This window comes from Protopterus annectens, chromosome 9.part0 (genome assembly GCF_019279795.1).
Source record: "Protopterus annectens isolate FY-2018-M chromosome 9.part0, PAN1.0, whole genome shotgun sequence".
Lineage (NCBI taxonomy): Eukaryota > Metazoa > Chordata > Ceratodontiformes > Protopteridae > Protopterus > Protopterus annectens.
In genome coordinates, this window is record NC_056743.1 from 1,008,315,937 (window position 1) to 1,008,340,425 (window position 24,489).

Genomic DNA, 24,489 nt, shown 5'->3' on the forward strand with positions numbered 1-24,489 from the left:
CTTGATCAAGAAGATTTCCGGAGGGACTTGATCAAGAAGATTTCCAAGTCCTTCTGGGGTAACTTACCTTCGGATGTTCAAAAAAAGCAGTGCACACCCAAATGTCTACCCTACAGTACACCTCTAATGTAGCCATGTGCCTGCTCCAACGCAGCAGATGGTACAGCAAGAGCAGCTGGCACAGGCATTACTGTGCGTCACCTTGCCTGGATGCAGCAGTGCAATTTCGTGGAAGGCTTCAAGGCATCCTTTATTAATGCCTCCTGTGCTGGTTCCACACTATTCAGACCAAAAGTTAAAGAGATGCTTACTAGGAGTGAGCAAGAGGGCAATACCATATCTGTTATAGGGATCCATTTCTCCAACTCACAAAGATTGTATTCTAGGAACCAAAGGAGTGGTAAGAAAATCTGGTTCTAAAAATCATGGGGTTCTCACTTCAACACTCCTGGGGACAAACCCTCAGGGAGGTAACTTGAATGAACATCACCCTAGAGGCAGAGACGGACTGCATAATCAATATTTTCCATGGACCTTTCACTGATAAACCCTATCAGTGCAAGGGTTACCCAGCTGCAGCACTGTGGAGGTTGTCAGAGAATGCTTAACCTTATACCTACAAGCCTGGCAAAACATTATTTCAGATTCCTGGGTGTTGAGGATAATCACCATAGGCTATACCATTCCCTTTTTGTGTCTTCCAAAGAAGAGACTGAAGATGCAAAGCATTCCACCCAATTAATTGCAATCTGCAGCAACAGAAGTTTCAGGTTGCTAGAAAAAAAAAAGAGTCATCCAATAGGTTCCCCAGACCAGTTAGAATCCAGAGTCTATTCCAAGTTCTTTTTAGTTCCAAAGAAAAACGGGGGACCTCAGGGCAATATTGCACTTCAGCCACCTCAATCAATTTGCAATATAAAGTTCCAGATGGTCATGGTACAGTCCATACCACCTCTGTTGAAGTATGATTGGATGAGCTCTCTAGAGCTCCAGGATGCCTATTAGTATATAAAGATACAGAGACAGTCCAGGAGATTTCTTCATTTCTGGCTGGGAGCCAATCATTTCCAGTTCAGAGCACTGCCATGGGATCTCACCAAAGCACCCCCCCCCCCCAGGTGGCTTCTCAGGTAACTCAGCATCCTCCTCGTCCACAAATAAAATTAATTATCTCTTTGTTAGGTCTAATGACCTCTACCAGCACTTAAGTTCCACTAACAAGATGCCACATGAGAGTGTTACACTGGGCTCTCTGTCTAGTGTTAACAGAGTCTTCAGTCTCTACTTGCCAAAAGTTGTTTCACTTCACTCTGCAGAGAATATATAAAGTGGTGGATCATGTACAGAGGGAAGACCCTTTTGTCCACCAGCTCTCCAGGCCATAGTAACCACAGACACTAACCATTAAGGGTGGAGGGGCATTTTGTGGGGAAAACAGTTCAAGGTACTTGGTCACCTGCAGAGGCTAGTCTTCACATCAGTTTTTTGGAGATGAGAGGAGTCCTTGTGTCGCAGACTTTTCAGATTACCTACCCAAGGGTGTGATAGCCATCCAGACAGATAATGTCGGTAGTATGGTACATCAGCAAACATGAGAGTATGGCAGTGGATGGTGGTTATCAATCAGTTTCTGGTAGCAATGCACATACCCAGGACGGTGAATGTACTTATGGACAAATTGTGCATGTCAATCATAATGCCTCACAAGTGTTCTCTCAACCAGTCAGTGGCAATGGATAGTTTCAGTCTATACAACTTCTTTGCCTCATACATAAACAAGTGCAGCTATTACTTTGCCCTGATCCCTCCACAGGGACAGTCACTGTGAGGTGCTGTAGTCCACAATTGGCCCCCAGACATACTTCTCAACCTCATAAATAATTGGGGGGGGGGGGGACACAAAGGTCCAAAAATAGGGACAGTTTTTAAACATCGCTCTTACAAACGGAACCAGGTTTTGTATTATCATGAATTTTCTGAAGGTTATGAAGTATAAAACTCAAATGTCTGTCATTATTTTTTGACTTCAGTCTTTAATGATTTGCCAGAAAACCACAATTTTATGAAAAACGGACAAAAACAGAGGGTGAAAATCTGCACATTTGAGAGGTGTGCCTCCAGGTCTCCTCTGTGCATTCCCACCAGTAACCCTCCTGATGAAATTCATTCAGAAAGCCACAAGGTGCAAGATCAAGGTAATCTTCATTGATTCATTCTGGCCCAAGCAAATTTGACATAAAACCAACACTACAAACTGTAGAAAAACAAAAAAATCATCAAACAAGCAAGTTTGGTTCTCTTTCCTTTGGCCTTATTTGCTACATACACCCTAGGTGCTGGATCCCGGCCTGGATCTTCTAAGTCACCCGTCTGTGAATTCTGTACCAGATCTACAATCCCTAAAATTAACTACTTGGTTTCTCCAATTTTAGTGATAGATGGAGATGCCAGGCTGTCTCTTCCCCTGTAGTTCACATAATTATTTCTTCTAAAAGCAATCAGCCAAAAAGGTTTATAAAAGTAAATGGAAAAGATTTTGTATTTGGGCCTTGTTGAAGGGATTGTGGACCCCTTTTTCTGCTCACGATTCTGGAATTTATTTCAGAACTTTTTCACCAAGGATCTAGTTTTTCTGCCATCAAAGTACAAATGGCTGCTAAATCAAATTTCCACATAGGTCATAACATTTTCATTGCATCTCTTAAGAGTCTTTAAAGCTTACCTCAACGGAGCCTTCTTGCTGAGGTCTCCAATTAGGGACCCAGTTCCCCCATGGGATGTCACAATCATGCGCCAGTCATTAACTCAGAAACCCTTTAAATCAGCAGACCTTGTGTATCTTTCTTAGAAAACTGTTTTTCTAACTACTGTTACACCCCACTAAACAAATTTCTGAATTACATGTGCTCTCATGCAAGCTACCTATCCTAATTTTCCATAAAGACAGAGCATCGGTGAGAACAAATGTTTGTGTCCTTTTTATAGCAAAGTTGGGAACTCGTGTCAAAAGTTACAATTTCTAAGTGGTTTTAAGACTTTATTTCCTTTGAATATAAGGATCATGGTCTGCCCCTACATTTGAAACCAAAAGCACTTTCCACTAGAGGAATGGCTACACCTCTTCAGTATTCATGAAAAGAGTTCCCATTGATAACATTTGTGCAGCAGGGAACTTAGTCAGTGGGTCATACATTTATATTTCATCACCGACTGGATGTGCATTCCAGAGCTCATGCTTCTTTTGGTTCTGCCATTGTCAGGAATATGCTTTACTTGAGATCACCAGGCCCCTTTTAGGCAGCTTTGGAATCTGTTTATCAAGTTGAAGCAGACAAAAATAGATATCAGATATGAAAGTTATATACTTATGATAATAATAGATCTGTGTTGTCTTATTTTCATCCTGTTCAACGTCCCTTCCTCCTTCAAAATTGCCATCTATAAAATTCTGGTGCTCAGGCAGGCCTCATCCAAAACCCAGTCTGCTTAAGGTGACATCATCCATAATGACATGGTTAGTAAGCTGTTTGACTTTTTCTTCCTGTAGGGGTTATCATACTTTTCAAATCGACTTTGTTATAGTTAACAAGAGTCTGCAAACCCGATCTAAGGTAAATTAGGCAGAAGGAGGAAATTATGGGTAGGGAAGAAGTCAGAGCCTCGGATCCAAATCTCTGGAAGAAGGTGCGGAGGTCTGATCTAATTGGATTTGACAACCCATAAGTTGAACTCGACAAAAATAAGACAACACATATCTATCATTACGGTAAGTATGTAACTCTTATTTTTCTCATCGTAGAGCTGATCCAGTAGCCATTTGACCACTTTGCCAGCTCGAAACAGGCTTTAATTAATATTAACCCATCTCCTATGGATAATGCCATTGGGGGAATTTTATCTTCTTCCACTTTAGCTTACAGAATTCTTAACTATCAAGCACATGTGGAAATTTATTGTTAGTTGTGTAGGCAGTTTGAGGGAATACTCTGCCACATTTCCTTCTGAAGGTTGCTTCTGTCTGGACCCTATTGTTTCTAATCTATTTCAAGTATCTAAACACACTTTAAAGAGTGTGTATGACTGTGCCAGTACTATGTCTAGGGCCACTACTACTACTACTACAGTTTTGACTAGGTATGTCTGGGTACATACAAAAGAAGTTATGTACTCACCGTAACGTTCCAACTGTGTTGTCCATTTTCATTCTTCCTCAACATTTGGGTTTGAATCGGATACTCCGTCACTGTTTTACTCGTGGATACTGCAAGCTCTTGAGCTCCTCCCTTATCCACAATGCAGCAGTCCCCCTCATTCTCCAGATCTTGTCTGCTGCTTTTATTGTATGATGCAATTAACTTATAGTTTTAAGATGGAAAGTTACTATTTGGATCTCAAATGGTAGGAACTTTGGTTCCTATAATAATCTTCTGTTCTTCCAGAAGTTAAGAGAAAAACAAAAGGGGGCTAGGAGGCTGGAGGGAAGTGTAGTTGAGTAAGAATGAAAATGGACAACACAGATGGAATGTTATGGTGAGTACATAACGTCTTTATGTGATCTTGTCAATTTTCATTCATTCCTCAACATATGGGACAGAGTCCCCAGCTACCTGAACACAGGGTAGACTCTAAGGAAGGATGTTCCTGAGTACTGTTGAGCCAAAGGCTGTTCAACTCCTAGATACTAGATCCAACTTGTAATGATTAATAAAGGTATGTGGATTAGCCCAAGTTGTAGCCGCACAAATATCGTCCATGGAAAACCTGGATAAAAAAACTGATGAGGGTGCCATGGACCTGGTTGAATGGGCTTTTAAAGGCTTTGGCAAGGTCAGACCAAGTTTGTTATAAACAAAGGAGATTTTATTTTATTTATTTTATTTTACATTTGTTGACCGGGCTAGTCTAGCTGGATATATGTCCATTTTCAGTACAGGCCCAGGGAGATAAGCTCCGCTTATATAATTTTAATGATACTAAGTAAAAACTATTAAGAACTACATGCAAATATAATAACATAATAATAGGCTAAAAAGCATTTTTGAAAAAAAAAATAAACAAGTGGTACAAAAGTGATGGAGTGAACAAAGTATTGTAGAACATGACAAACATGAAGTATACAATAAACATGTACAGAGAGAGGGATAGAGGAAAAATAGATGAAAAGAAAGTGAAACTTAGTCAGGGGTGAAGTAAGTCAGCTGACAAGAAGTAAAGTTAGTCAGGATTAGTACAGGGGCACAGCCACTGTGTTTTGAGGTAAAGCTTGAGTTTCTTTTTAAAGGGAGACTTTGAGGGAATAGATGAGAGTTCAGAGGGAAGCAGGTTCCAATATTTTCCAACAGTGTTTGAGAAAAGACAGTCTCCGGCCTTGTTGTTTGACTTGACAGTGTTTATCAGAAGTTTGTGTGCAGATCTCAGGGACTTTAGGTTGTGGTATGGTTGAATTAGACTGGAAAGTATAGGTGTTTTGTCAGGTTGATAAAGAATTTGATGGGCTATGCTAAGCTGGTTAATTTTTAGTTGCTGTTGATATTCCAGCCAGCCTAGTTGTTTTAAATTGGTACAGTGGTGGGTTCTGTAGGGGTTTCCTGTGGCAAATCTGGCTATGTTGTGGTAGGAGATTTCTAGTTTTGATAGATTCTTTTTTGATAAGTTGGTAAATATGGGAGAGGCATAGAGAAGGGGTGAGATCAGGTGGGAGAGGGCGATAGTTGTTCTAGATTCTGGAGTGAGGAAAGGTTTGATTCTGTAAAGAGAGCCTATTTTCTTGTTAATGGTTTTAAGTGTGTTGTCAATATGGGTATCAAAGTTCAGGTTGTTGTCAATGGTAATGCCTAGTAGTTTGGTAGTGGAGTCTTGTGATATAGGTGTGCCATCTTTTGATGTTATAGTAAAATCAATATGGACAGAGATGCAATCTGTGACCCTTTTTGATAAAGTTAGTTTGGTAACTGGTTGACCCAATCTCATTTCTAAAAAAGGTACGAATAATTGATCTGATTTTCTAAATTTCTCTGATCTGTGAAGATAGAAACATAATTGTCTGTGGACATCTAATACATGCAAAATGTATTCACCTTTGTTCGAAAAAATTGGAAAGAACATAGGGAGATTAATAGATTGATTAATGTAAGCTCCTGACACCATCTTAGGAAGGATTGGTTCTTAAGGACATCCTTTCCTTATGAAAAATTAAATAAGAAGGCTTAGAGAATATGGCTTGGAGTTCTGAAATTCTCTTAGCTAGTGTTATGGCTATTATTAGTATAGTTTTCCAAGTCACATTTTGCAGCTAGTTCAAATTGTTTTTGAGTTAGGGCCTCAATTTACATCCCACGGTGGAGTAGGATCTTTAAAAGGTTGGTTTGAGTAAAAAGGTTCCTTTTATAAATGCCTTACAAAGATGTGAAGAAGCCAACATAGAATTATCAACTCTAGTATGGAAACTGGAAATGGCAGCTAACTGAACCTCAACCATAGAGGGACTAGTCCCATCATTAAAAATAGTAGTCAGGAATTAAGAATCTTAGGTACTGGTGCTGAAACAGGGTCATTGTCTTGTTGCTGCGCCCAAAGAACAAATCTTTCCCACTTGCGCTTGTAAATTTTTCTAGTGGAAACTTTGTGGGATAAAAAAGAATGTAGAGCAATGGGGAAGAGACCTTGGGTTGTCTGGCTGTTAATGGAATTGGAGAAACCATGTGGTCAACTTTAGGCCCAAGATGTCCTGGTGAGTCATGTCTGTTGGGTGAAACAAGAGTTCTGGAATTGGATCCAGAATCCAAGGCAGGTAAACTAGATGAGGCCAAAGGAAGGGTAACCAAATTTGTTAAGGACAGTAAGGGGCAATGGATATGACTCTGCTCTTCAGTTGGGATGCTTTCTGTAGGAATTTGGGGATAAGTATAGAGGAGACCTTGTAATATTTGATCTGAGTGAATCCACCACCAAAGGTACTTTTTGCAGGCCTGAGTTAGACTGACCTCAGTGGACATGGGTTGATGTAAAATGGACCACTGTGTTGTTAATGTCCATTGAAGAATTCTCATATATCTTGCTAGCAGAGCTAGAACTATTGCTGCAGACAGCGATCCCAGGATCTGTAAAATCAGTTGGGCTGACACGAATGAGGTTTGGATTATTCTCTTGGCTTGAAAATGATTAGTTTGAACCCCTGACAAAGGGAGAGAAGCTACCATTGATGATGTGTTGAAGAGGGTCCTATGAATTCTAATGTCTGAGATGGTTGAAGTTGATTGTAATACCTAGATTGGAACAAATCTGGAGTACATAGTCCCAAGCTACTATTAGAAGATAATTAGTCCATTTGGTTATGAGCCAGTCGTCTAGATACAGAATCATCCAGAATCTCTGCAGTTTCAGGTGAGCTGTTACTACTGCCATCCACTTGGTGAACACCCTAGGGGCTGCGGTGAGACCAAAGGGCAGTACTGTGAATTGGTAATGACTGGCTCCCAACCAGTCGCATAGATATCTCCTGGACTGTCTGTTAATTTTTATGTGATAGTACACGTCCTGGACATCCATTGAGCAAATCCAGTCGTCATTCTGTTAAAAGGGTAAAACAGACTGTACAGTGACCATCTGGAACTTGGTATGCTGCACCTATTTGTTCAGAATGGTGAGATCAAATCTTTCTCCAGTCCCTTGTTTTCTTTGGCACTAAAAAGAATCTAGAGTAAGTTCCAGATCCTTTCTGGTCTCAGGGGACCTCTTGGATGACTTTTTTTTCCTAATAGCTTTTGTATTTCCAGAGCTGCTGTTTTCCTCTGACTGGGTGGAACATTGGGAATTTTGTTTACTGATGGGAGGGAGTAGGGAAAAGGGAATTCTATAACCTCTGGAAATAATCCTCTGCACCAAAGTATCTTTTGTAATGTCTAGCCAGGCTCTCTGGTGCAGGGATAAGCAACCCCTGACTGCGTTCAGAGGTGGGCAGTTGGGCCTTCTTTCAGGAGCACTGATATGGTCTCTCAGAGAAAGAGTCTCTGGACACCTGGTTCTGTGGGCTGTCTCTCCCATTTGAGCCCCCCCTCTTCCCAAGGGGGAACTCTTTCCACGTGGATTATGGAAAGGACCCTGGGATTTCCTGAACCACATTTTTCAATCTCATTGATTCCTCAAAAAGGATATTTGAGGAGTCAAAAAACATATGCCCACTACAGACAGGGTCTTACCATCTTGCTCACACCTGGAGAGTGTGCCTTTAACCTGGGGCCAAATAACAAACTTCCATTAAAGGGAGCATTGACAAAGGATGACTTGAAAGCTCCACAAAATCACACAGGTGCATCCAGGCATGCCTCCTGGTGGAAATGCCTGAACTCGCCACCCTTGAAACTCTTTCAGCTGCATGTGATAAGAGTCTCATGGATGAACTGGAAATAGATTGTAGGGCCACCAACCGTGAAGCAATAGAAGTCTCTACCTCAGAAGTACTGGTCCCTGAGAGAGATTTTGAAAGTTCTTTGATCAAATTCCTCTGTAATCTAGTGAAGTGTGCCAAGTAATTCAAAGACCTGAGTGTAAAGGCTGTTGGCACATACACACACTTCCCAAATCTCTCCAGCTCTGTTCCACAAGTTCTTTCTTTGTGGCTGCCTCTATGATTCATAGCATCCACTGATGCGCCTTTGTTCCAGAATTCCCTTCGGTGGTGCCAGGATCCTGTCTGGTCTCTTTGGAATTGGCTCAACAGAATCAGGTTCCTTCCACTCCCCCTGAGTGATCAAATCAATGAGCCCACCAACAGGCAGAGTCACCCAGGAAGTAGATGAGCAAATACCAAATGCCTCCAGGAATACGGATTTTTCTTGAAAAGGGTTATCAGTAAACTAACCACCCCTTTGTTTAAGGATCTCTAAAACATCTCTGAATGAGACGTCATCAGGTGGTGATATTCGGGACCTTCCCCTTTATATGTCGTCTGTGACCGACTGGGGGGAGTCTAAGTGCCTCTTCTTGCACTTCCTCTTTCTAGGGACTTTTTTGGTGAGATGTTCCAGAGAAGTATCGGAAAAAATAATTTATACTCTGCTGGGTAGGCTAGAGCCTTTGGACTGGCTGTCCCTGTGGAGTAGAATGTCGAGGCTCATGACACGAAGACATCTGAGATCAAAGGGGAAGATCCGAAGAGGGAGGAGTCATCTGATCTCAAGAGGAGAACACTCTCTCTACTACCTCAAAAGCAGAATGCCCTGGGGAGAAGGAAGTCATCGGACCCAAGAAGACATGCTTCTGGACCAGCATCTCCCTCTGACCCGAAGGCACACCATCTGAGCAGAAATCAGAAATGAGCTATCAAATGCCCAGACTCCAAGAGTAGAGATGGCTCAAACAGCTTCGGAGTTTACTCTTTACACCGCAGATCTGACACTGAAGCTTCAAGTATGAGAGTCGTCTGGCTCCAACACACTTGGAGCCAGAGCACTCAGAAGATATCGGATCTGAAGATAAAACCATCTTCACATCCGAAACAGACGGTACTGGGAGTCTCAGATCAGAGGGCTGTGAAGCCAAAGGACAGATCGGAGAAAGAGACAAAAACTGGTGGTTTGTACTTGTAAAGGCTTCCAGACCTGTGGGGGTAGGAGCCAGGAGAACTCCCATCTGAATTTGTGTTGTGTTGAGAGAAACATCATCATCCTGTCCACATCAGCTTCTGTGAGACTTCTGGACGCATGGGAAGAAGCTATGGAAGGTGATCTTGAATGATGGCGTCTTTCCAAGAATGGGGATGGGAGCTAAGGAAGATGCATACCTGTTTGTATGCAACTGTTTTGGTTGAGGGTGAGTTGAATCTGAAGATACAGATCTGGTATCTGAGGAAGGTGGATCCAAAGACTTGACTTTAAGATCCGAAGTTTTTCTTGTTCTCTTGAGTCATTCCAAAGTCGGATCCAAAGAGGACTGAGAGGTACTGGGTTGTTTAGAGTCTTTTCTTGACTTCTTTTTTATCTGACATGGAGGATTGAGCTCCAGTAGGTGATTATCCAAAGCCCGAAGGAAGAAGGCCCCTGAGAATAAGTTTAATTTTTCCTGTCTACCAGTGCTGTAGGATTAAAAGCTTTACCAATGGAACATGAAGACTGCAAATAGGCAGGACCCAAGCAGTAAATGCATAAGTCATGGGCATCCAACAGTGGAATTTATGCCTGCATTTGTCACACTTTTTGAAACTTGACTGTTTATCCGCCAAGTTAAAAACACTAAACACAGTGGAAAAATCCCACTTTAAGGAAAAAAAGGAGGGAAATTAAAACAAGAAATATAGATATATTATTATTATTATTATTAAGTAAAGAGAAGAGGAAAGGGATACCAACAATGGTGTTACTAGATTTAACAAAAAAAAAGTTAAGAAGTAAATTACCAACAGTGCTAATCAAGAACTACAAAATGTTAAGAAAAAAGACAGTAATCAGGAAGGTAAAGGGCGCTAAAAGAGAAAATTAGCAAATAAAGGGAAGTATATATCGTAAGAAAAATTATCTTTTTAAGCAGATACCAGAGAGCTGCAGTGATCACGTGTATGCACAATCATGGCAAACGAGATCTGGGGAGGAGGGGAAATGTGGCAGTGTGGGAAAGGGAGGAGCTCGAGAGCTTGTAGTATCCATGAGCTGTAAAACAGCAGCCGAGTCGGATCTGAGGATCAGATCTGAACCCATATGCTGTGGAATGAATGAAAATTGACAACATCGGATCCCAAAGTTTGCTGCTGAGATTTTAAATTTCCTTTAGATAATGAGTTTTCCTTTTGGCCCTTTTGTTACTCAGGTCCTCAAACACTTTGATGAGAGAGAAATTAATTCAGGGTGGTTCTAAGATTTGTCAAGCCCCTATTACAAATCCTCTGTTCGCTTTAAAAGTCAAAATAAACAATTGAAGCCACCTCCTGGCAGGCAAAAACAAAAAAGAGATGGCAGGAAGGGAACAAAAAGCAGAGATCCTTTCAGAAAAAGGGACAGTGTAATCTTCCAGTAAGTATGAGTATGCCAGCATTCTTTTCCTCCTGCCCCTATATTTATGAATTTGTACCAGAAACTGGCTCTCAATAGTCATTTTTGGTAACAGATTGTTTCAGACTCATGAGTGGTAAAGGTGGTTCAGGAGGGTTAGAGGTGGCACTGCATACAAATACCTCCTTTCAGGGGAGTTCCTCACCACCCTCTAAACGAGAATTATTTCTTGAGTGCTTGTTGATTCTTGGAGTCATAGAAAGAGCTTTCATGGAGTCCATTTCTAGACCTTTCCTTTCTCGACCTGTTTGTGAAGGTACAAAAATTCAGAATGTTGACCCTACAGAGTTGGTAAACCTACAGAGTGGGGCACCAAGTCTTTTGAGTTTTATGGTTACATTAGACCTAAATGATGCATGTTAAGTTGTCAATCTCGTCTTCATTCTTGCTGGATGGGTTCGGAGCCGATCCTCGGCTCTGACTCGGCCACATACTAAAGCTCGAGAGCTTATTTTACCGGCTCGAGGCAACCCTATATCCCATGATGCTAGGCGATAACTCCCCAGATCTCGTTTGCCGCTTTCGCTTGCGAGGTGCGTTTTTTTACCGGCTCCTGGTAAGTCTTATATTTGTAGTGTTCAGTCACCCTTTTGAGTTAATTTTTCACCTAGTTGTTTCTTTTCAATAGTTAGTAACTACCTTTAACTCTATTACTTTTTTATACCTTCCCTTTTTATCCCTTATATCCCTCCCCCTCCACTCTTAGGTTAGGCCTTAAGCCTGCCCCTTTCCTAATTTTTCTTGGGGATTCTGTGGAGTGTTTGGGTGTGTCAGTATGCCTATTAACATTTTTATTGTTAATTTATAATTTTTGAGAGTGTGTGTATGTGTGTTTTTCTGTTACCTTTGTGAACCCTCGACACTGTTATGTCAAAGGAACCTAAGGAAACTAAGGTCTCAGGCTTTAAGAAGTGTGACTCGTGCTGTCAGAAAATGTCTCTGACAGATGGTCACACTTCTTGTGTTTACTGCCTGGGACCCCTGCACCTGCAGGACTCTTGTTCAGTATGTCATGCATTCAGTCCAAGAGTCCTGCAGGAGCGCAGGAACAAACTTATACTGAGGGGCTTGTTAAAGCCCGAGGGCTCCCCGACTAAGTCTGCATTGGGGAGGCCCTCGAAACCAGCAAAACCGTTTGCTCCAAGTACTAAGCCTTCGGCTGCTGGCTCCTTGTCTGTGCTTAGATCGGCTCCGGCTGGAGCTGATCCCTTTGAGTCACAAGTTCCGGTCTCGGCACCACTCGGTGCCGATACTTCTGAGCCCATACTTTCGCTGTCGGCTCCGGCTGGAGCCAACGTGTCCTCGGCTCCGTTGGCTCCATCTAAGAAGAGGTCAAGATCCCCTTCATTGGAGCCCATCCATTCGGCTCCGAGGTCTCCCCTGCTCTCGGAGCAGAGCCATCAGAGCCAATCTTCTCGGTCATCCAGACTTTCAGATCACGACCTTGAGAGAGTGGTAAGTAGGCTGTTAAAGTCTCAGGCATTGGCCCAGATGATTTCTAGCCCATCTCATCAGACAGTAGCTATTACGACTCCACCTATTTTTCCTCCTTCGACTCTTCCTCAGAGTTCGGAGCCAGAGCTCCTCGGAGCCGTGACAGTTGTGGCGTCGGAGCCGATACCTCCCCCTTTGGCTCCTTCGTCTTCCACTCCGATCTCCTCTTTGATACCTTCATTGGAGGGATATAGGCGCCTGATCTCTCTCATTGGTTCCGAGGGGGCGAGTGGCATCGGACCATTGTCCGACCCTGTTCTCCCTCTCGGAGCGTCGGCGCTGGTGAGCTCGGCCCCGACATCGGCCTCGGAGCCTTCCCTGTTAGTGCGGCCTGGGGTTCCTACCTCTTCGGAGTGGGGGCTCTCTGGCCTTTCTGATAGGGGAGCTTTCAAGGTGATGAGGAGCGTACTAGCCCCAGGGCATAGTCAACGGTCAGCTCCATCAGCTCCTCCCACTACAGTGCCTGCTGATGTCTCTTCCCACTCTCTTGCTCCCGGACCCAGAGATCCAACGACTCAGGTTTCCCCACTGGGAATTTCTTCCTCTTCCGAGGCTTCTCCTGACCTGTCAGCGGAGCCTCCGCGTAAGAGGACATGTAAGAGGAAGCATGTGGACTCCCCTGAGTCTATTACATCTGACACCGACTTGGATGAGTCGGAGGGATCCCCAAAGTCCCCCTCTAAGGATGTCTCTTTCTCAGACATCCTAGAAATCCTGAAGCAGAGGGGGAACTGGTCTTCCCTTAATCCTTCTGAGGATGAGTCGGTGTACCTGGAGGCGTTTGGTTCTCAACCCTCCACTTCCTGGGTGTCTCCGCCTTTCGACCCCCTTATGGAAGTAGTGGCTCGGAAGGCGTGGTCGGCCCCGGATTTGGTGGAACCCACCCCTCGGAGGCCATCTAAATTCATCACAGCACCAGTTGACAAGCAATTCCTAACAAAAGGTGTACCGGCGGATGCCATGGTGGTGGCTGCAGCCACCAAGAAGGAACTAGCTGATCCTTCAGTACCTATCCATCCTCCTAATAAGGATTCTAGGACCATGGATAGGTACGGTAAGTGGATGTTTTCTTCAGCGACCTTTGCCATGCGGTCACTGAATTACCTGTGTCACTTCACCCGCCTTCAGAGAGATATTCTCAAAGAGTTGGGAGAAGTCTTACAGGATCCATCAGCTGCTGGGTCCCAGGATAAAATAAACTCACAGCTTGGAACCCTGAACTCAATTGTTAACTCCTCCATGCGTCTAATTTCATATGCAGCCGATGGAGCGAGTAGGGCCGCAGGCACAGGAGTGGCCTTAAGGCGTCACGCCTGGATGCGGCTGTGTAATTTCACGGACCCTTTCAAGGCATCCTTCACAAATTCCCCCTTTGATGGTTTGGCTTTGTTCGGACCTCAAGTGAACGACACCTTGACCAGATGTGAGCAAGATGGCAAGACTCTTTCTGCCGTAGGAGTCCGTTTCTCCACTCCTTCAAGACCATACCCTAAGGGTCAGAAGGGTGGGAAAATGTGGTTCCGCAAATCTCAAGGAGCCATGCCTGACGCAAGAGGTCAGTTTACCCCCAGAGGTAGAGGGGGTAACAACAGACACCACCCTAGGGGCAGAGGGGGTCCGCAGAACCAGGGTAGCAGGGAGCCTCTCTCTGACAAACCCTTCCAGCATCCCTTAGATGTTGCCCGATTGTCCACCTTCGGAGGCAGTCGGGGGAAGATTGTCGCTGTACCCAATAGCCTGGCTTTCCCTTACTCAAGACAAATGGGTACAGTCGATCATATCCAAGGGTTACAAAATTCCCTTTATCCAAACCCCAATTCAGCAAAAGGGAACCCTTCCAGACATTCCACCCGGTCTAAGGGAACTAGCAGTATCAGAATTATCAAAACTGCTAGCAAAAAGAGCCATCCAGCCAGTCCCAGCAGACCAACTAGGATCCGGAATCTACTCAAGGTTCTTTTTGGTACTGAAAAAGACAGGGGACTGGAGACCAATATTAGATCTCAGCAAACTGAACAAGTTTGTAAAGAGAACAAGGTTCCGGATGGTCACGCTACAGTCCATTCTGCCCTTTCTGGGCAAGGACAATTGGATGTGCTCCGTGGACCTTCAGGATGCGTACTATCACATCAAAATTCACAGGCGCTCCAGAAGGTTTCTCTGCTTTCGGCTGGGGGCCAGTCACTACCAATTCAGAGCCCTGCCCTTTGGTCTCACTACAGCCCCCAGAGTGTTCACCAAATGTATGGCAGTGGTTACGGCTCACCTGAGATGGCAAGGATTCCAGGTGTTTCCATATCTAGACGACTGGCTCCTCACTGCCACCAGCAGGCATCAACTTCTCCAAGCCAGAGCTTACACCATTCACATTTGCAGAGGGCTAGGAATCTCTATAAATTTTGAAAAGTCTGCCTTGTCGCCTTGTCAGTCTGTTACCTTTATAGGCGCCAACTTGAACACTGTACAACTTTCAGCAAAGTTAACAGATCAAAGAGTCTTAGATATTCAAAACCATGTCCTTCTTCAGAGTGACAAAATTCAGGCCAGGTATGTCCTGAAAGTATTGGGTCTTATGGCAGCCGCCATAGCACTTCTTCCCCTTGCACGTTTCCACATGCGTCTTCTACAGTGGATGCTTTTCGCCCAATGGTCTTTTCAGCAACTCCCCATGAACCACAAGATCATGATAACTCAAACTTGCAAAAGTCATCTGTCCTGGTGGATATTGTCCCCTGAAGTCCATCAGGACAGACCCTTTGTTCCTCCTCCCCCGGTCGCCACGGTGACATCGGACGCCTCCCTGATCGGGTGGGGGGGCATTTTCAGGGCAGGATGGTCCATGGCACTTGGCAACCTTTCGAGCGCCACCTGCACATAAATGTCCTAGAGATGAGAGCAGTGCTTTTAACGTTGCAAGCCCTCCACGACTCTCTTCCCCTAGGAACTATTGCAATCCAAACGGACAATATGTCCGTAGTGTGGTATATCAACAAGCAAGGCGGAACCAAGTCCTATCCCCTGTGTCGAGAAGCACTCAGACTTTGGCAATGGGCGATCTCCTCTCAGCGGTTTCTGATAGCAACGCTTATCCCCGGGAAGTCCAACTTCATAGTGGACAGGCTGAGCAGAGCTATACTCATGCCACACGAGTGGTCTCTCAAACAGTCGGTAGCGGAAGAGATTTTTCAGAAGTGGGGCCTTCCTTGCTGCGATCTTTTTGCTACATCCCAAAACAGCAAATGCCCCGACTTCTTCACTCTCTTCCCCCTTCCAGGCCATCCCCTCAGAGACGCTCTAGTCCAAGATTGGCCTCGGGGACTTCTCTATGCCTTTCCACCCTTTCCTCTAATTCCACAAGTAATTCAGAAAGCAACCGCCTTGAGAGCCAAGTTGATTCTCATTGCCCCTTATTGGCCTCGACAGATATGGTTTCCGTTCCTACATCATTATCTTTTGGTACAGCCTTGGCATCTGGACCCAGCTCCAGATCTGTTGACCCATCAGTCGGGGCAGCTGCACCAATCCCTACATTCTCTCACCCTCACTGCTTGGTTGCTCCACTTCCGTCCTTAGCCAGGCTTCCTATGATTTCTAATCCCGTCCGGGATATCATAGTAGCTTCCCTCAAATCTTCCACCAGAAGGATTTACACTAGTAAATGGAAATGTTTCTCCTTCTGGGCAAAGGCAAGGAATATAGATCCCTTTACTGCCCCAATTCATTTGGTCTTAGACTTCCTAGCCGAAATTTTTCATTCAGGGTCTTCTGCCTCTACAGTAAAGGTTCATTTGGCAGCCATATCGAATTTTCATACAGGCTTATCGGACCATAACATCATGTCCAATAAGCTTTGCAAAGCCTTCCTTAAAGGTGTATATTTACTTAAGCCTCCAATCAAAGACCCTCCACCTCAGTGGGATCTTAATTTAGTCTTAACATCCTTGATTCTCCCCCCCTTTGAACCTGCGGTCTCCTGTTCATTGAAATTTCTTTCCTGGAAGACACTTTTCCTAGTCGCCATTACTTCTGCTAGGAGAGTATCAGAGCTTCACGGCCTCTGCATTCGTCCTCCCTACTTAATCTTCCATAAAGACAGGGTTTCTCTAAGGACTAATCCATCCTTCTTACCCAAGGTGGTTTCGCAGACAAATTTAAATCAATCAATTGATCTCCCAGTTTTTTTCCCAAACTATACTAATAGAGCGGAGCAAAAGCTACATTATCTAGATGTTCACCACCAGCTTCCAATACTATTTGGATAGAACCAAACAAATAAGAAAGTCTGATCAACTGTTTTTATCGTACGCAGAAAATAAGAAAGGCCTTCCTGTTTCCAAGGTAACCCTATCTAGGTGGCTGTCTTCTGTGATTACATCTATTTATCAACTCAGAGGCAGGGGATTAACTTCTAAGCCAAAAGCCCATTCAACTAGAGCACTAGCTACATCTACAGCTTTTCAAGCTAGACTACCAATAGACACTATCTGTGCGGCAGCCACATGGGCCTCTCCTCATACCTTTGTTTCGCATTACAAATTGGACATGGCCTCCAGGGACAGAGCAACATTTGGTTCCACCATTCTTAAGAGTCTGTTCCAATGAGCCACCCAGGATGAAGGTGCTAGGGACGCGGTCCCATCCAGCAAGAATGAAGGCGAGATTGACAACTTAACATTGAGAAGTTATGTACCTACCATAACGTTCCATGTTAGTAGTCTTCTCTCGCCTTCTTTCTTGCATCCCACCCACCATCGCCCTAGCCTGGACAGACCGAGAAGATCTTCCCTTCCTTGAAGGGTCCTTTTATTCCTTTGTTCACCATCTAGGTGTCCTAGGATATATATAGTGTAGATAATTATCTTTGGGGTTTTTTATCCCTCTTCCTGCTCCTTCCAGTTGGAGGATTTTGTTTTATTGGCCTATGCTAGGTTTTTCAGCTTCCAAATGAGATCTGGGGAGTTTTCGCCTAGCATCATGGGATATAGGGTTGCCTCGAGCCGGTAAAATAAGCTCTCGAGCTTTAGTAAGTGGCCGAGTCAGAGTCGCGGATCGGTTCCGAACCCATCCAGCAAGAAAGAAGGCGAGAGAAGACAACTAACATGGAACGTTACGGTAGGTAGATAACTTCTCATTATCATCATATTCTCCTAGCAACAGACATCAGGAGATTTCTCAGATTCTCCCTGGATCACCTTATCTACAGCTCCAAGGGTGTTTAGAAAGTGTCTAGTTCCAGTGACAGCTCATTGCAGACTGCAAGGCATTCACATATTTCCTCATTTTGACCACTTACTTATCTTTTCAAAGTCTTTTGACAGGTAGTCGAGTCCTTAAAAAGAAGTTATGTACTCATCATAACGTTCCATGTTTGTTGTCTATAATCTCACCTTTATTTTTGATGGCTGGGTTCGGAACCGAGCATCGGTTCCAACTCAGCTGCATACTAAAGCTTGAGAGCTTTCACGGGCTCAAGGCTACATCCTATCCCAAGATGCCTAGCAACTGTTACCCAGATCTCGTTTGAGAGTCCTAATCACTAGACTATGCAACCCAGTACAACTACAACAGATCCTCCGTCCATAATTCCTAAGGCATGAAGGGAATCAGGAATTTACAGTCAATTTCAGAAAAATTACTCTCGATCCTCCAAGAAGGGGGAAGGAGGGGTGGGATGCAAGAATTAAGGTGAGATTATGGACAACAAACCTGGAACATTATGGTGAGTACATAACTTCTTTATGTTATGTTGTCCTATCTCGCCTTCATTCTTGATAGTTGGGACAGCATCCCCAGTACCTTCTTTCTTGGGTGGCTCAAGGGAATAAACTCTTCAGAAGAGTGGAACCAAAGGATGCCCTATTCCGGGAAGCCACATCTACTTTGTAATGAGTGATAAAGATATGAGGGTTAACCCACATAGCTGCAGCCCAAATTGAATCCAAAGGGAGCCTGTCTTGAAAGGCAGTGGAAGTCGACATAGCCCTCTAATTTTTCATGGCAACTCTTTATTCTGAGAGTTATAGACATAAGTAGTGGTGTCTGTAAGCTATTTTAATAATGTGACTTTTGAAACTGAAGTTCCTTTTCTGTTTTCTGAGAATGAAACAAACAGTTGGTCAAATTTTCTAAATTCCTTTGTTCTATGTAAGTAAAAACATAACTGCCTATGTACATCCAATTGATGAAACTTGTAGTCTGCCTTGTTGCCTTGATTGGGGAAAAATATGGGTAGCTCAATAGACTGATTTAAATTGGCCTCAGAAGAAACTTTTGGCAGAAAAGAAGGATTTGTCCTGAGAGAGAGACTGTCTTTTTGGAAAATCAGATAGGGAGGACTGATAGATAGAGCTTGCAGTTCAGAAACCCTCCTAGTGGAAGTAATGGCTGTCAAAATGATTGTCTTCCAGGATAAGAACTTTAGTGGGCAAGAGGAGGTTGGTTCGAATGGAGGGAGAATTAAAGAAGATAACATCAAATTGAGGTCCCAAGCAGGTGGTGGTTCTTGTATGGGAGGTCTTAAAAGGAGTGTACCCCTCAGAAAGGCTTTGCATAATCTGTGAGACATTATATTGGATCCTATGTTTCTTATGTGGTAGTTTGATATGGCAGCTAGTTGTACTCATACCGTGGCTGCCACTGCACCCCAATTAAAGGTTTCTGTTAAAAATTCCAGGATTGCAGATATAGGGGCTGTAAAGCGGTCTATATGGTTTTTGTCATCCCAAGAAAATCTCTTCCATTTGCTTGCATAAAGTTTTCTAGTTGTATTCTTGTGCAACAAAACCAGAATTTGTCGCACTGCCGGGGATAGTTCTGGAAGCCTGGCTAAGATGGGAAGCAGAGTAATCAAGCTGTCAGCTTGAGGCTTTGTATAGAGGGATAGAGTGTTCCTGACTGATGAGTCAGAAGATCCGTCACTGGGTCCAGGATCCAAGGCTCCTCTTGAAGATGGGACCATAGAAAGGGAAACCATACCTGACGAGCCAGTAAGGAGCAATGAGAATTAGCCTGCGACTCAATGATTTGGCTTTCTGGAGGACCTTGGGTATTAATGGAAATGGGGGGAAAGCATACTGAAGTCCCGGGGCCAATCATGAACAAGTGCATCCTTTGATGACTCCCCCGGAGGGGGAATTGGGGCGAAGTAGCTGCCGCATTTGGAGTTGATGGATGTGGCAAAGAGGATGCAGCAAGGCTGGCCTCACTTGCAAAAAATTTGGTTTGCAATTTCCTGATTCGGGGACCACTCATGAGGCATAAGAGTTGCCCTGCTTAATCCATCTGCTATCACATTGGATTTCGCCGGGATGTGCGTTGCAGTTAGAAAACGCTTGGAAGAAATTGCCCATTGCCATACTCTGAGCCTCTCGACAGAGGGGGTAGGATCTGGTTCCACCTTCTTTGTTGATGTACCACACCACGGACATATTGTCTGTCTGTATTGCAATTATACCTGTTGGAAGAGAGCTCTGGAATGCTTGCAACGCCAGAAGCACCGCCCTCATCTCTAGGACATTGATGTGCAAGTGGTATTCGTGTTCTTGCCAAGTCCTGCGCACAGTCTGTCCCACATAATGCCCCCCATCTGGGAAGCATCCATGGTCACTGTAGCTACAGGTTGGGGGAGAGCAAATGGTCTGCCTATCGTTACCTGCATGGACTGAAGACACCATCGTAGGTCCTCTTGCAGGTGTTCGTAATGAGAATCTTGTGTGACATGGGCAACGCCTGCATGGACCACTGAGCAAAGAGTAGCCACTGTAATATTCTCATGTGTAGACATACCAGTGGGACTAATGCTATTGCAGCTGCCATTGAAACCAGAACCTTGAGGACAAATCTTACTGGCACTTTTTCCTTCATGAGCAATATTGACACCTGATGGTGTAACGTTTGAATTCTTTCGTGAGGCAGTTTTGCAACCATGCCTTTTGTGTTTAAGTCTGCCCCTGTAAATGTAATATGCCGTGACGGCAACAAGGCAGATTTTTCGAAATTTATGGTAATGCCCAGCTCTGAGCAGAGATGAATGGTGGTGTCTCTTGCTCTGGTTAGTAGATGCTCGGTGGTGGCAGTCAGGAGCCAGTCATCTAAGTATGGAAACACCCGGAATCCTAGATGCCTCAGGTGAGCCGTAAGTACTGCCATGCATTTGGTAAACACTCTAGGGGCTGTAGTGAGACCAAAGGGCAGAGCTCTGAATTGATAATGACTGGCTCCCAGCCAGAAGTGTAAATATCTTCCGGATTGCCTGTCCATCTTTACATGGTAGTATGTATCCTGAAGATCTGTGGAGCACATCCAATTGTCCTGTCCCAGAAAAGGGAGTATAGACTGCAGTGTCACCATCTGGAACTTTGTTTTCTTTACTGACTTGTTCAGTCTGCTGAGATCCAAAATTGGTCTCCAGTCCCCTGTCTTTTTTGGAACTAAAAAGAACCTTGAGTAAATTCTGGATCCAATTTGGTCTGTGGGGACTTCTTGGATGACTTTTTCTTAGCAACCTTTGAATTTTGTAGGGTTGCTTGATCCTTTTAACCGGGTGGTATGTCTGGAATAGATTTTGGTGGAAGGGAGAAAGGAATGTTGTATCCCCTGGATATGTCTTGAGAGATGTCCAGCCAGGCTTTTGGATACAGTGATAATCCCCCCACCAGAGGTGGACAGGTGGGCCTCCCTTCAGGAGAGCTGGAAGGACCTACTAGAGAATGTATCTCTTGTCACCCTGATTATGCAGACCCCCCTCTGCCGCGAGGGCAGCGTATTCCATTATTTCCCCCTCTGCCATGGGGGAAAATTCACCATGAGCATCCAGCAAAGCTCCTTTGGATTTCCGGAACCACATTTTTCCGCCCTTCTGACCTTTGGGATAAGGTCTGGTAGGGATAGAGAAACGTACTCCCACAGCAGACAGAATTTTGCCATCTTCGCTCCTGGTAAGTCTCTCTCTCTCTCTCACTTTTGGCCCAAAAAAGATGAGCCATCAAAAGGGGTGCCAATAAAGGAAGACTTGAAGGGTTCAGCAAACTTACAAAGACACATCCAGGAATGTCTCCTCAGAGCTATTCCTGTGCCTGCTGCCCTGCTCACTCCACTGGCCACATAAGAAATGAGGCGCATGGAGGAGTTTGTTATTGAGGTTAAGGTTGCAAGCTGAGAGATTATCTTGTCAGGTACCCCCCCCCCCAGCTGTAGCACCTTGGAGGGTATCTCCTAGCTCCTTGAGGAGATCCCTCTGAAGACTAGTAAAGTGGGATAAATAATTCAGCGACCTAAGGGTAAAGGCTGTTGAAGAGATCATATACTTTCCCTATCTGTCCATTGTTCAAGATTCCTTATTTTGTGGATAGACAGATGAAGTTTTGGCTAGTTCCTTCTTGGTGGCTGGCGCCACCACCATAGCATCTACTGGGACACTTTTTGTTAGAAATTGTCTTCTGGGGCTGTAATAAATTTGTTGGGCCTCCTCGGAACTGGTTCCATCGACTCTGAAGGGCCCCACACCTTTAGACGGACTACACTCAGGAGCTGGTCGAAAGGCAGAGACACCCAAGAGGTGGAGGGTAGAGAACCAAATGCCTCCAGGTATACCGACTCATCTTCAGAAGGGGAGATGATCTTGGAGCCATCTCTCTGTTTTAGGCTCTCTAAGATGTCTGAAAAGGAGACATCTTCAGAGGGTGACCATGGGGACCTTTCTGAATCCTTTAAGTCAGTATCTGATGTGACAAACTCAGGGGAGTCTATGTGTTTCCTCTTACAGGTTCTCTTCTAAGGGACATACTCGGAGGGATGCTCTGGGGAGGTTTCAGAAGAGAGTCTCACCCATTGGGGGGTCCCAGGGCATTGGTTCTCTATGCTGGGGTTGAAGGGATGGTGTAGAGGTTGACACTGGCTCTTTTGGGGGAAGAGTAACTGGAGCCAAGGGTGGGGCAGTCCCTGAGGAAAGCACACTCCTCATCACCTCGAAGGCACCATGATCCTGGGCCGAGAGAGCCTCCAGCTCTGAGGAACTGGGAGACCTCCCCCGCACCAAGGAGGATGGCTCCAAGGCTGATGTGGGCACCGCACACACCTGTGCTGAAGCTCCAAGTAGGAGAGTTGGGTCCGATTCAACTCCCCCCCCCCCCCCAGAACCGACGAGAGAGTCACGTCTCTCAGATCCCTCGATGGACGACAACATCGATGAGATCGGAGCGGAAGTCTGCATCGAAACTCTGGGGATGGATTTCGGGTTCAACGATTCCATCACAAGGACCTCCAGACACTCTGGCTCCAAATCGACTGAGTTGGAGGAGGAATAGAAGGTAAAGCAGCTATTGAAGTCAGCTCCATGACCATCTTGGCTGGGCTCGTGAGAATTTTTGCTAGGGCCGGTGTACGAAGCAACCTTCTAACCACCTGCTTCACATCATCATCCGAAATGCTCCTGGATGACTGAGAGGAATGGGTGGAGGACTTGTGGCTACCCATTACCGATTGCAAGAAAGGAAACTGTGGCACCGAACGAATTGGATCCAAGGAAGGTGACCGGCTCCTTTTGTGGCTCTGAGACAGTTCCGAAACTCCAGGTGGAACCGATGGAGACTTTGCCTTTTTGGAACCGACAGACTTCGGATCTGAAGAATCCACTTTTTCAAGACTTTTTGACGGCTCGGAAGTTGGAGCCAAAGAAGTTTTGGATGACTTTTCTGAAGGTTTGGATGCCTGAGTCCCTTCAACAGCCGATTTGAAAAGGCCCTTTTAACAAACCCCTGACTATGAGCTTATTCTTCCGTTCCTGCAGGACCCTTGAACTAAAACCATGGCAAATAGAACAGGAATCCTGCAGGTAGACGGCGCCTAAGCAATACACATCTGTGAGCGAGATTTTTTGTGTGCAAGAATCACACTTCTTAAACCAGACTGTTTGGTCTCTTTAGGCATCCTGTTAAGTCACAATCAGCAAAAAACTGTTACGACCAGTAATGAAGTCACGAAATAGAAAATTTGTCACCACAAGCCCAAGAACAAACAAAATGGATCAGCAAGACCACAAAAGAAAACCAACTATACTAGCAAGAAAACCAAGGGTTTTTTTTTTTGGAGAAGAAATTAGAAAGAAAAGGGTTAGAGGAGAGTCTCTTAATTTAAACGACATACTCCTCTAACCTGAGGAGATGCCTCTAACTTAAATGATGAAACCTGGATTTCAGAACAAGGAAAGGGGAGCCCTCTAACTAAAAATGGGCTAAGCTAGGGAAAAATGGGGGGATCCCCTAACTTAAACGGATTCACTGAAAGGAGCAGCCGATAGATAGAATGCTTAAGAAAAATGATGGCCCAAAGAAAATCAGCAGCAAACAGCGAAAAAGGAACCTTTCATTAGGGCAAGGAAGCACTCAAAGATACAGCTATCTAAAGAAATTACTCCTACTACTTTAACTACTGAACAAACCACACAAAAGGTTAAAGAAAAAATTCACTTAGCCTGAGCCAGCGAAAAAGCAATCCCGAAGTTGTAAGCAGCAAACGAGGTCTGGGTAACAGTCGCTAGGCATCTTGGGATAAGATGTAGCCTCAAGCCAATGAAAGCTCTCAAGCTTTAGTATGCGGCGAAGTCAGAACCGATGCTCGGTTCCAAACCCAACCATCAAGAATATAGGTGAGATAGGACAACATAACATCATGAGTTTCTTCACTCCTTACCAGTCTGGTTTTCCATATAAATGCTCACAAATCCTCCTTGAGTCTACACACAAAACTATGTTTCTGTGCTGCCTTTTAGACACTTACCTGCAAAAGGATTTTCTTGCCCATAAAAATTTGGATTTTTATCTGGATACTTTCCTAAACTTCTCCAATGAGCTAGGGAGAGTATCTCATGATCATAGGATTCATAGCTTCTGTAGTTTGTCAGGTTACACATGAGAAAAAAATCAGTGGTTTAAAAAAAAAAAAATATATGGTGGAT

General features: G+C 44.5%; 1 protein-coding gene across 1 annotated transcript in view; it reads left to right on the top strand.

The window, feature by feature from the left end:
• Positions 1–24,489, top strand: part of FKBP11 (FKBP prolyl isomerase 11) — a 259,267-nt gene that overhangs the window by 198,122 nt on the left and 36,656 nt on the right. The window lies entirely within an intron of this gene.